The sequence below is a fragment of the Bos indicus genome, chromosome 3 (assembly GCF_029378745.1).
Source record: "Bos indicus isolate NIAB-ARS_2022 breed Sahiwal x Tharparkar chromosome 3, NIAB-ARS_B.indTharparkar_mat_pri_1.0, whole genome shotgun sequence".
NCBI classification, from domain to species: Eukaryota; Metazoa; Chordata; class Mammalia; order Artiodactyla; family Bovidae; genus Bos; species Bos indicus.
The window spans coordinates 84,297,764-84,308,204 of NC_091762.1; positions in this window are offsets into that span (position 1 = coordinate 84,297,764).

Sequence of the window (10,441 nt, forward strand, 5' to 3'; positions counted from 1 at the left end):
TCAATCACTGGGTTGGGAAGATCCCCTGGAATAGGGCATGGCAATGTACTCCAGCATTCTTGCCTGGAGAATTCTATGGACAGAGGAGCCTGGCAGGCTACAGTTCATTGGGTTGCAAAGAGTCAGACGTGACTGAAGCAACTCAGCATGCACAGTGATAAAATTATTGATATTTTTTATTTTATGTCTGCCTCTGTAATCACACTAGATCACATGAAAGCAGAGATCTTGATTCTTTATTCAAAAGAGTTGACCTGTGTACCCAAAGCCTAACATATAGTAGGTTGTCAAGAAATACTCTGGCTAGTGCTGCAATGAAAAATGTAACAGGTTGTGTGTAGCAGGCCTGTGACATGAAAGTTTCATGCAAAAAAATAAATGGTAATCTGAAATGAGACTCAAAGATGTTTATGCACACAGAGCAAGCGAGGGCAGGACTTGAGTTATGATATGATATCCCACAGCCTTTCTCCACTGCTATTTGAAAAATAAGAAGAGAACAAGAACAAAAATATTTGTCTTACAGCTCTACCAAGATTTAGTCCTCCCCTTTCTCTCCCCCTTGCATCAAGTACATCCTGTACTTTTGGCAACATGTTGACTGGATATTTAAAAGCTGTGAACTGTTCTGAAAATTTCACATACTGGGTTATGGGCCATGTGTGTTTGATCAAAATTCAATTACTACGCTGTACCATACTTGGAAACCTATCATCCCAAGTTATGAAGTATGACGAAATAGGCGAACCTAATTGGTTCAGTATGGGAACAGTATCAACCAAGCTTGTTATGATAAATAGCTTCCTGTGTTAAAGGTTCTCTAGAGCTTATAAGTATCTTGGCTCACCTCCTTCAGTGGAATAAGAATATTGCTCCCAGGGACCCCCTAGATCACTGCCCCTCCAATGGAACGGCAGTTGAGGGTTTTCTTCAACTTACTCCCCCTGAAAAAGAAAAATGCTGTGCAATTTTTCCTCTTCCTTATCGTTTCTTCATTTAGAATTTGAGCACCTGTGAACTTTTTTAGCTTTCTTCTTCCCCAGAAAAAAACAATTTTACAAAATTATGAAGTATTCCAAATATAGGAATATAGAGCAAACATCAGACATCCATGTACCCACCACTCAGAATTAACAAATAGTTATTTTTTTCCCTATTTCCTTCAGATTTTTTTCTCTTTGTTTTTTTATGAATCCATTTGACTGCTTCCTGGGACCAAAGATGGACCACTGTTTATTAAATCACAGTGTTCATGAGATTTATGACTTCAGTCCTGACATACTCCAACACACTTGAATCAAATGCCTCTTATCACAGAGTGGTACTTGTAAGTGGTAAGTTTTTTCAGGTGTTGAAATGGACTCAATGAGAATTCCTGGTCTATATTGTAAATGAGATTTCAAGGATCCTCGGAGGAAGAGTGTTGTTGGAGGAGTGGCCAGAGAGATCAAGACATTGTCTTAAAAGTTCAGAAAGGATAAACAAATAGAACAGAAACTGTTCACATGCTCTGTGGTCATCATGGGCATATACACATAATTTTTCTTTAGAAGTTGGGTTGTTTAGGCATTTGGGGTTGGGTTAGAAGTATTCCTTTCTAGTGATCTCAGTAAAGGATGAAACAGTTGGATGATTGTCATCTTAACTTCTGGCATTGGCATTTTCCTTAGAAGTCAGGTTTAAGGCCAGGAAAGTTTACATGTGTTTTTTTATTAATAAATTTTTATTGCAGTATAGTTGCTTTACAATATTGTATTGCCTTCCACTGTACATGTAAACCATACATTTACATTTATCTCCTCTCTTGCATTTCACTCCCATTTAGGACCAAGTGCATTAAGTAGAGTTCCCAACAGTTGTCTATTCTATACATAGTATGCGTAGGTGTATGTGTCAGTCACAACCTCCCAATTCCTCCCACCCCACCCCTGTCCCCTTGATATCCATACCTTTGTTCTCTACATCTATGCTTCTATTTCTGCTTTGCAAATATTCATCCATACCATTTTTCTAGATTCTGCATATATGTATTAATATATGATATTTGTTTTTCTCTTTCTGACTTACTCCATTCTGTATGACAGTCTCTAGGTTCAGTCACATCTCTACAAATGACCCGTTTTGTTCCTTTTTATGGCTGAGTAGTATTCCATTTATATATGTACCACGTCTTCTTTATCCATTCCTCTTTTGATGGATATTTAGGATGCCCCCATGTCCTGGCTGTTGTCAATAGTGCTGCAGTGAACTTTGGGGTGCGTGTGTCTTTTTGATGTTTGCATGTATCTGCCTTGGATTCAAGTCATCCATTTGCAGTGACTTCCTCATATTTGCTCTCATTTTGTTCACCATTTTTTTTAGACCATCTTCTTTATTCCATTGACAAAAATGCATAGTGCTAAATCTGCATGTATCCCCTGGAAAAAATCTTGTGTTCCATAAAAAGTTGTTTTGGTAAAATGCAGGAGCCTTAGTTTGTCCTTGACAACAATTCATCAATCATGAATGCTGCAATATACAACCAAGACACAGAGGAAGATCCTTGGTGAAGGTAAATATGCAAACCCACACAAAGGAAAAGTGAATATATTGTATGGTTTAGCAGCTTGAAATCACAATGCTGCCAAGATTAGATTAGAGACATTCTTGTTCTGTGCAGTACAATTAGGTTTACTTTGGAAACTGCAATTAGCTTAAAAGTTGTGATTTCTGAAATGGCCCACTCTCCTTTGTTTTCCTATATCAGGTGGATGATAGTATCATAATCCTTCGTAATTTTTAAATAGAACTTTCAACAAGAAGTACTCCCTGAGTACTATAAACTTCAAAAAACAGAATGTAACGTAGGCACATAATTTTTTTTCACTTAACAAATGTCTGATTTTGGCAAATCAGCTTCTTTTTTTTTTTGTATTGAATCTTGCCTGATTGAATAGGATGGGAATTGCCAGAATAAATGCTATTATTTGTATGCAGTAATTATGGAAATAGTCCTTGTCTTTCTAATCGGGATCAGGGTCTGTCTGCCTGTAATAAACTTAAATGATAAAGAATTGCTGGCTGCTGCTACTGGTAAGTCACTTCAGTCGTGTCCGACTCTGCTCGACCCATAGATGGCAGCCCACCAGGCTCCCCCTTCCCTGGGATTCTCCAGGCAAGAACACTGGAGTGCGTTGCTATTTCCTTCTCCAATGCATGAAAGTGAAAAGTGAAAGTGAAGTCACTCAGTCAAGTCCAACCCTTAGCAACCCCATGGACTGCAGCCCACCAGGCTCCTCTGTCCATGGGATTCTCCAGGCAAGAGCACTGGAGTGGGTTGCCGTTTCCTTCTCCAAGAATTGCTGGAGTGTAATGCAAAAGTCAGTTACTAGCATGTGGTTATTCTAGATGAATAGCAGATAAAATGGAGGGATGCATTTTATAGAGTGAGGAAGAAGTCAAATAACAAAAATATGTCCACTTCTCTAATTTAATGAAATCACTATTTCAGGAAAAGAAATTCCAGTTTCTCTCTTTGGAAAGTGTCAACATTTCCTTCATAAACTTCAGTGTATTATCTTAAAACATAGCTTCACTAAATATAGGTCAAACTCGACCATGGTAAGCATCAGTTTTAAGATAGAAATTCTCTCAGTAATCACAATAAACATTTTACTGTAATAAAAACAGAACAAAGCTTTGGAAAAGCCACGTTACACGGTTCTCAAGAGACGCTGAGAGAAGTAAAACTTGTCTTAAAGAGCTGGTGTGCCGAAGTGTGGAACCCTGTCTCTTCCCCTGGTGTTCTTTGTGGTCCTCCTTCCATCTCTCTCTGTGTATTTATCTATCCTGGCTACTACATATCTCATATTACCAGTATGGCACAAAGGAGTCTAAGGGCTCTGGCATGTGTTAGAACAAGTCTCACCCTGAAGTCATGAAATATAAGAAACACAGTTTGTTTTCTTTAGAAGAAATTAAAGTGAAGGAGCAGCTCTCTGCCAAGGAAGGAGGCAACATCGTGTTAACCAGTGTCTTTAAAACCAGTGTGCTCTGTGCTTTGGAAGGTCTGGTGCAGGGGTCGGCAAACTTTTCCTGTAAAGGGCCAGACAGTAAATACTCTCAGCTTTGCAGGACATACGTTCTCTGTCACAACTACTCAGCTCTGCTGCTGTAGCATGAAAGCACCACAGACAACATGTAAAAAAATGAGTGTGGCCGTGTTCCAATAAAACTTTATTTATGGACACTGAAATCTGAATTTCATATACTTTTTTATGTGTCATAAAATATTATTCTTTTTTTTTTTTTTTTTAGCTTTTTCCAACCCTCTAAAAGTGTAAAAAATCATTCTTAGTTTGTGGGCCATAGAAAACCAGGTGGCAGGCTGGATTTGGCCCACAGGCTTATGCTCTGGTTGAGTATAGTTTTTCTTCACTTAACAAATGTCTGTTTAGCACCTACTTTGACCAAAATACTTTTAAGACGTTTTGATAAATATTAAAATGTAGAAGACGTTCAACAAACATTTAACACATATCTGTCAAGTTCTGCGATGTCCCAGGCACAGTGCTAGGTACTAGAAATATGATAGAGAACAAAACAGACACCCCCCTGCTCTCATGAGTTTTTGTTGTAATGAAGAATGGAAAGTACGACAGCAGGGGAATCACAAGGCTTGTGATAGCACATGCAGATATAACCTGACTTTGAGTAGCTTTGGGTTTTGTTTTTTCCTTAAATTTTATTAGTTTTTTGACCACACCATGTGACATTTAGAATCTTCATTACCCAACCATGAATCAACTTGCACCCCTTGTAGTGGAAGCACAGAGTTTTAACCACTGGACTGCCAGGGAAGTCCTGGCTTTTGTTTTTTTTAAATGATACTTTGTACTTGATCTTCCCATCTCTAATCCCTCCCCTCTACTTCACTATCTAATTATTCTTCTTAAGGTAGAGGACAATCTGTTGCCCCTTCCATTATGCAGTGGTCCAATTAACCTGTCACCAGGTAATTATCTTATCTTTCCAGAGGGTGGTATCAGGTAGGGGGCTAAGCTTGGGTCTCCATTGTTGGAAGACTGAGTAGTCATCAGCAGTACCATCCAAATAAAACACTATGAGAAGCTTTCTCTGTTACTGAACCCATAAATAACAACCATCTCTGTCACTGTGTCCACTTAACTTTATTTGTGTACCCATTGAGCAAGCTCTGGCATTACTAGCAAAGATGCTGGCTGATATTCACAGATCAGATCATCTTTCCCGACTGTTATTGAGTGATTCCTCTGTAGTGAGTGCCCCCTGATAACCATCCCCATAGAACACAAATATTCTCACCCTTGGGAGCCATTCTGTGGGGTCTAACATTACAACTCTCTCCCATTCATCTTTGCTTTACCAATCCTCCAATCTTATTCCTCCCAAGTCTATGACCATCTAGCTAAACAATTTAGCACCGCCTACAAATTTCTGTAGATCTCTACCCCTTCTGTTTCCTTCCAGGCAAAGGGGCAATGCTTGAGGTTCTGCCTACTGAAAGAATTACCTTTCCTTACTGTCCCTGGTAGCTCAGCTGGTAAAGAATCTGCCTGCAATGCAGGAGATGCTGGTTAGATTCCTGGGTCGGGAAGATTCCACGGACAAGGGATAGGCTACCCCTTCCAGTATTCTTGGGCTTCCCTGGTGGCTCAGAGAGTAAAGAATCTGCCTGCAGTGTGGGAGACCCAGGTTTGATCCCTGGGTTGGGAAGATCCCCTGGAAAATGGTTACCCACTCCAGTAGAACTGGCTGGAGAATTCCATGGACAGAGGAGCCTGGCAGGCTACAGTCCATGGGGTCGCAAAGAGTCAGACACAACTGAGCAACTTTCACACTCACGTTCATTTTTCACTGTCCTTCAGAGTCACCCTTAAGTAGGGCATACTGTTGCAGCAGTCCACTTTTAGCTAGTGCATATGCCTGCAGTTGTTGCTGCCTCAGGTCACTTTTCATAAGCAACGTGCCACAAAGCTATATGAACAAGTGGAAGAGGCGACAGTGCTGCCAGAGTAGGTGCACAGGGAGTGGGGGTAGCCTGCATCATGCAGCTTACACTGCCTTTACCACTTGTGTTAGTAAAATCTTGTAGTTGACACTTCTACATAATTTTGGACTGCTACTATGTATGCACAATTCTATGGCTTGATGAATTAGATAATTCAGTTCAGTTCAGTCGCTCAGTCATGCCCAACTTTTTGTGACCCCATGGAGTGCAGCACGCCAGGCTTCCCTGTCCATCAAGAACAACCGGAGATTACTCAGACTCATGTCCATTGAGTCGGTGATGCCATCCAACCATCTCATCCTCTGTCATCCCCTTCTCCTCCCGCCTTCGATCTTTCCCACCATCAGGGTCTTTTCCAATGAGTCAGTTCTTCGAATCAGGTGGCCAAAGTATTGGAGTTTCAGCTTCAGTATCAGTCCTTCCAATGAATATTCAGGACTGATTTCCTTTAGGATGGATTGGTTGGATCTCCTTGCAGTCCAAGGGACTCTCAAGAGTCTTCTCCAACACCACAGTTCAAAAGCATCAATTCTTTGACATTCAGCTTTCCTTATAGTCCCATTCTCACATCCATACATGATGGCTGGAAAAACCATAGCCTTGACTAGATGGACCTTTGTTGGCAAAGTAATGTCTCTGCTTTCTAATATGCTATCTAGGTTGGTCATAGCTTATCTTCCAAGAAGCAAGCGTCTTAATTTCATGGTTGCAGTCACCCATCTGCAGTGACTTTGGAGCCCAAGAAAATAAAGTCTCTCACTGTTTCCACTGTTTCCCCATCTATTTGCCATGAAGTGATGGGACCAGATGCCATGATCTTAGTTTTCTGAATGTTGAGCTTTAAGCCAACTTTTTCACTCTCCTCTTTCACTTTCATCAAGAGGCTCTTTAGTTCTTCTTTGCTTTCATAAGGGTGGTGTCATCTGCATACCTGAGGTTATTGATATTTCTCCCGGAAATCTTGATTCCAGCTTGTGCTTCATCCAGCCCAGCATTTCTCATGATGTACTCTGCATCTAAGTTAAATAAGTAGGGTGACAATAAACAGCCTTGACGTACTCCTTTCCCTATTTGGAACCAGTTTGTTGTTCCATGTCCAGTTCTAACTGTTGCTTCCTGACCTGCATACAGATTTCTCAACAAGCAGGTCAGGTGGTCTAGTATTCCCATCTCTTTAAGAATTTAAGTATTTTCTGCTTTTTGGTGTAGAGAATGAAAAATTTATCCAAGCAATAACTTCATACCAAATACCAGGGTTGTTTTGGTTGATTTGGTCTGGTAAAGAGACCATATTTGATAAAGTATTTTCAGTTGAAGTGCTGCCAAATGACTAAATAAATTTAAGAGAATTCATTGTCATTCTCCAAAATGTGTACATCTTCTGCCATGGACACAGTGGTGAATTAAATGGGGCTATGTTAAAAATCACCACCCAGCATCTTTCAAATCTTATTTTTGAGATAGTTTATTAAATTACTTTAAGGTGAACATCTTTGTAACTAACACATGATTCAAGAATAGAACTTGGCCAGTCATCCCAGAAGTCTTTACATGTCCTTCATCCCCATCACAGCTGGTTTCCTTCCTTCAAAAGTAATAACCATCCTGACTTCCACATAGTGATCACTTCCTTACATTTGTACGCTTTTATCACCTAAATGTGCATTCTTAAATATTATAGTTTTATCATGCCTATTTGAAAGTTTATACAATTTATCCCAGCCTGTTGGAGCTATAGAGTTTCCCAAAATCTGATTTTTTTTTTTTTTTTACTGCATACTCACAGAGCAGTTCAACTTGCTCCTTCTCCTTCTGCATTTCCTGCAGATTGGCACCCAGATCCAGAGCCCTGAAGGGACTCAGGTTCAATCCCTTTGGTAATACTATAGGTGATGTTTTATTCTTTCATTAGAGGACACAATAATATCAGTCTGATTTTCACTTTTTTATGATTTCAATTGCTGGTGAGGCTCAATGCCTAGATCTGCTTACTTATTGGAGGTTTCAAAATTATGATGTTTTATCATTTTGTTTTCATATTAGCTGGAATGATTTTATAAATATAAACTTGCCCATGTGTATTAACTGGTTGTTAATTCACATAGAATAGGCAAGATAAATGCTTGATTCTTTCCTTTTGTTTATCCAGTTCTCAAGGAAGTAAGTTGTTTCCTTTCATTCTCTGAAGGTGACTAATGAGTTGATTTTTCATTTACTATTATTATAAGTAACTCATGGGTTTAAACATATTTGAGGAGTTTTGATCTTTTGCAATCTTTCCTGAAACAGAAAATTTCCCATCAGCCTAAATAGCAGCCTCTTCAAGTAGGCTTCTGAGTCTTTTTGATATGACCCCTGTGGTCTTTGAGAGCTCCCTTGCTATCTGGTATGTCAAGATGTTCCAGGCATGTCTTGTATATATCCTTCCCCAGACCTGAACCCAGTCTTTTCCCTCCAAATCCTTGGTTTCTTCTCTTCTTTCTCCTTCTCCTCCTTTTAATTTGGCCATGCCTCCTGGCCTTGTGGTTCATGAGATCTTAGTTCCCAGACCAGGGATTCAACCCATAGCCCCAGCAGTAAAAGCATAGAGTCCTACCCACTGGATTTCCAGGGAATTCTCCCTGGCTCTTTCTAATGAGGAAGGGTATTTCAAAACCACAATCAGGAATGTAGGGATGCCCAATATTACTGAGCCAGTCATGGGTTCTAGTTCATACTATTTCTAATTTAAATTCAAGCAACAGGATCTTTTATCTAACCTCTTCTGTATTACATTTGTATCTCCTTTCTTCCACACTGAGAATCTTGGTTTTCAAGGACATGATAGAAATGTTATTCAGTAGCTAAGTCATGTCCAACTCTTTGTGACCCCATGCACTGCAGTAAGCCACACTTTTCTGTCCTTCACTATCTCTGGAAGTTTACTTAGATCAGATCAGATCAGATCAGTCGCTCAGTCATGTCTGACTGCAACCCCATGAATCACAGCACACCAGGCCTCCCTGTCCATCACCAACTCCCGGAGTTCACTGAGACTCACGTCCATCGAGTCAGTGATGCCATCCAGCCATCTCATCCTCTGTCATCCCCTTCTCCTCTTGCCCCCAATCCCTCCCAGCATCAGAGTCTTTTCCAATGAGTCCACTCTTCTCATGAGGTGGCCAAAGTACTGGAGTTGCAGCTTTAGCATCATTCCTTCCAAAGAAATCCCAGGGCTGATCTCCTTCAGAATGGACTGGTTGGATCTCCTTGCAGTCCAAGGGACTCTCAAGAGTCTTCTCCAACACCACAGTTCAAAAGCATCAATTCTTCGGCGCTCAGCCTTCTTCACAGTCCAACTCTCACATCCATACATGACCACTGGCTATGGTTTTTCCAGGTTTGACTAGACAAACCTTTGTTGACAAAGTAATGTCTCTGCTTTTGAATATGCTATCTAGGTTGGTCATAACTTTTCTTCCAAGGAGTAAGTGTCTTTTAATTTCATGCCTGCAGTCACCATCTGCAGTGATTTTGGAGCCCAAAAAAATAAAGTCTGACACTGTTTCCACTGTTTCCCCATCTATTTCCCATGAAGTGATGGGACCAGATGCCATGATCCTTAGTTTTCTGAATGTTGAGCTTTAAGCCAACTTTTTCACTCTCCACTTTCACTTTCATCAAGAGGCTTTTGAGTTCCTCTTCACTTTCTGCCATAAGGGTGGTGTCATCTGCATATCAGAGGTTATTGATATTTCTCCCGGCAATCTTGATTCCAGCTTGTGTTTCTTCCAGCCCAGTGTTTCTCATGATGTGCTCTGCATAAAAGTTAAATAAACAGGGTGACAATATACAGCCTTGATGTACTCCTTTTCCTATTTGGAACCAGTCTGTTGTTCCATGTCCAGTTCTAACTGTTGCTTCCTGACCTGCATACAAATTTCTCAAGAGGCAGATCAGGTGATCTGGTATTCCCATCTCTTTCAGAATTTTCCACAGTTTCTTGTGATCCACACAGTTAAAGGCTTTGGCAGAGTCAATAAAGCAGAAATAGATGTTTTTCTGGATCTTTCTTGCTTTTTCCATGATCCAGCAGATGTTGGCAATTTGATTTCTGGTTCCTCTGCCTTTTCTAAAACCAGCTTGAACATCAGGAAGTTCACGGTTCACGTATTGCTGAAGCCTGGCTTGGAGAATTTTGAGCATTACTTTACTAGCATGTGAGATGAGTGCAATTGTGTGGTAGTTTGAGCATTCTTTGGCATTGCCTTTCTTTGGGATTGGAATGAAAACTGACATTTTCCAGTCCTGTGGCCACTGCTGAGTTTTCCAAATTTGCTTGCATATTGAGTGCAGCACTTTCACAGCATCATCTTTCAGGATTTGGAATAGCTCAACTGGAATTCCATCACCTCCACTAGCTTTGTTCGTAGT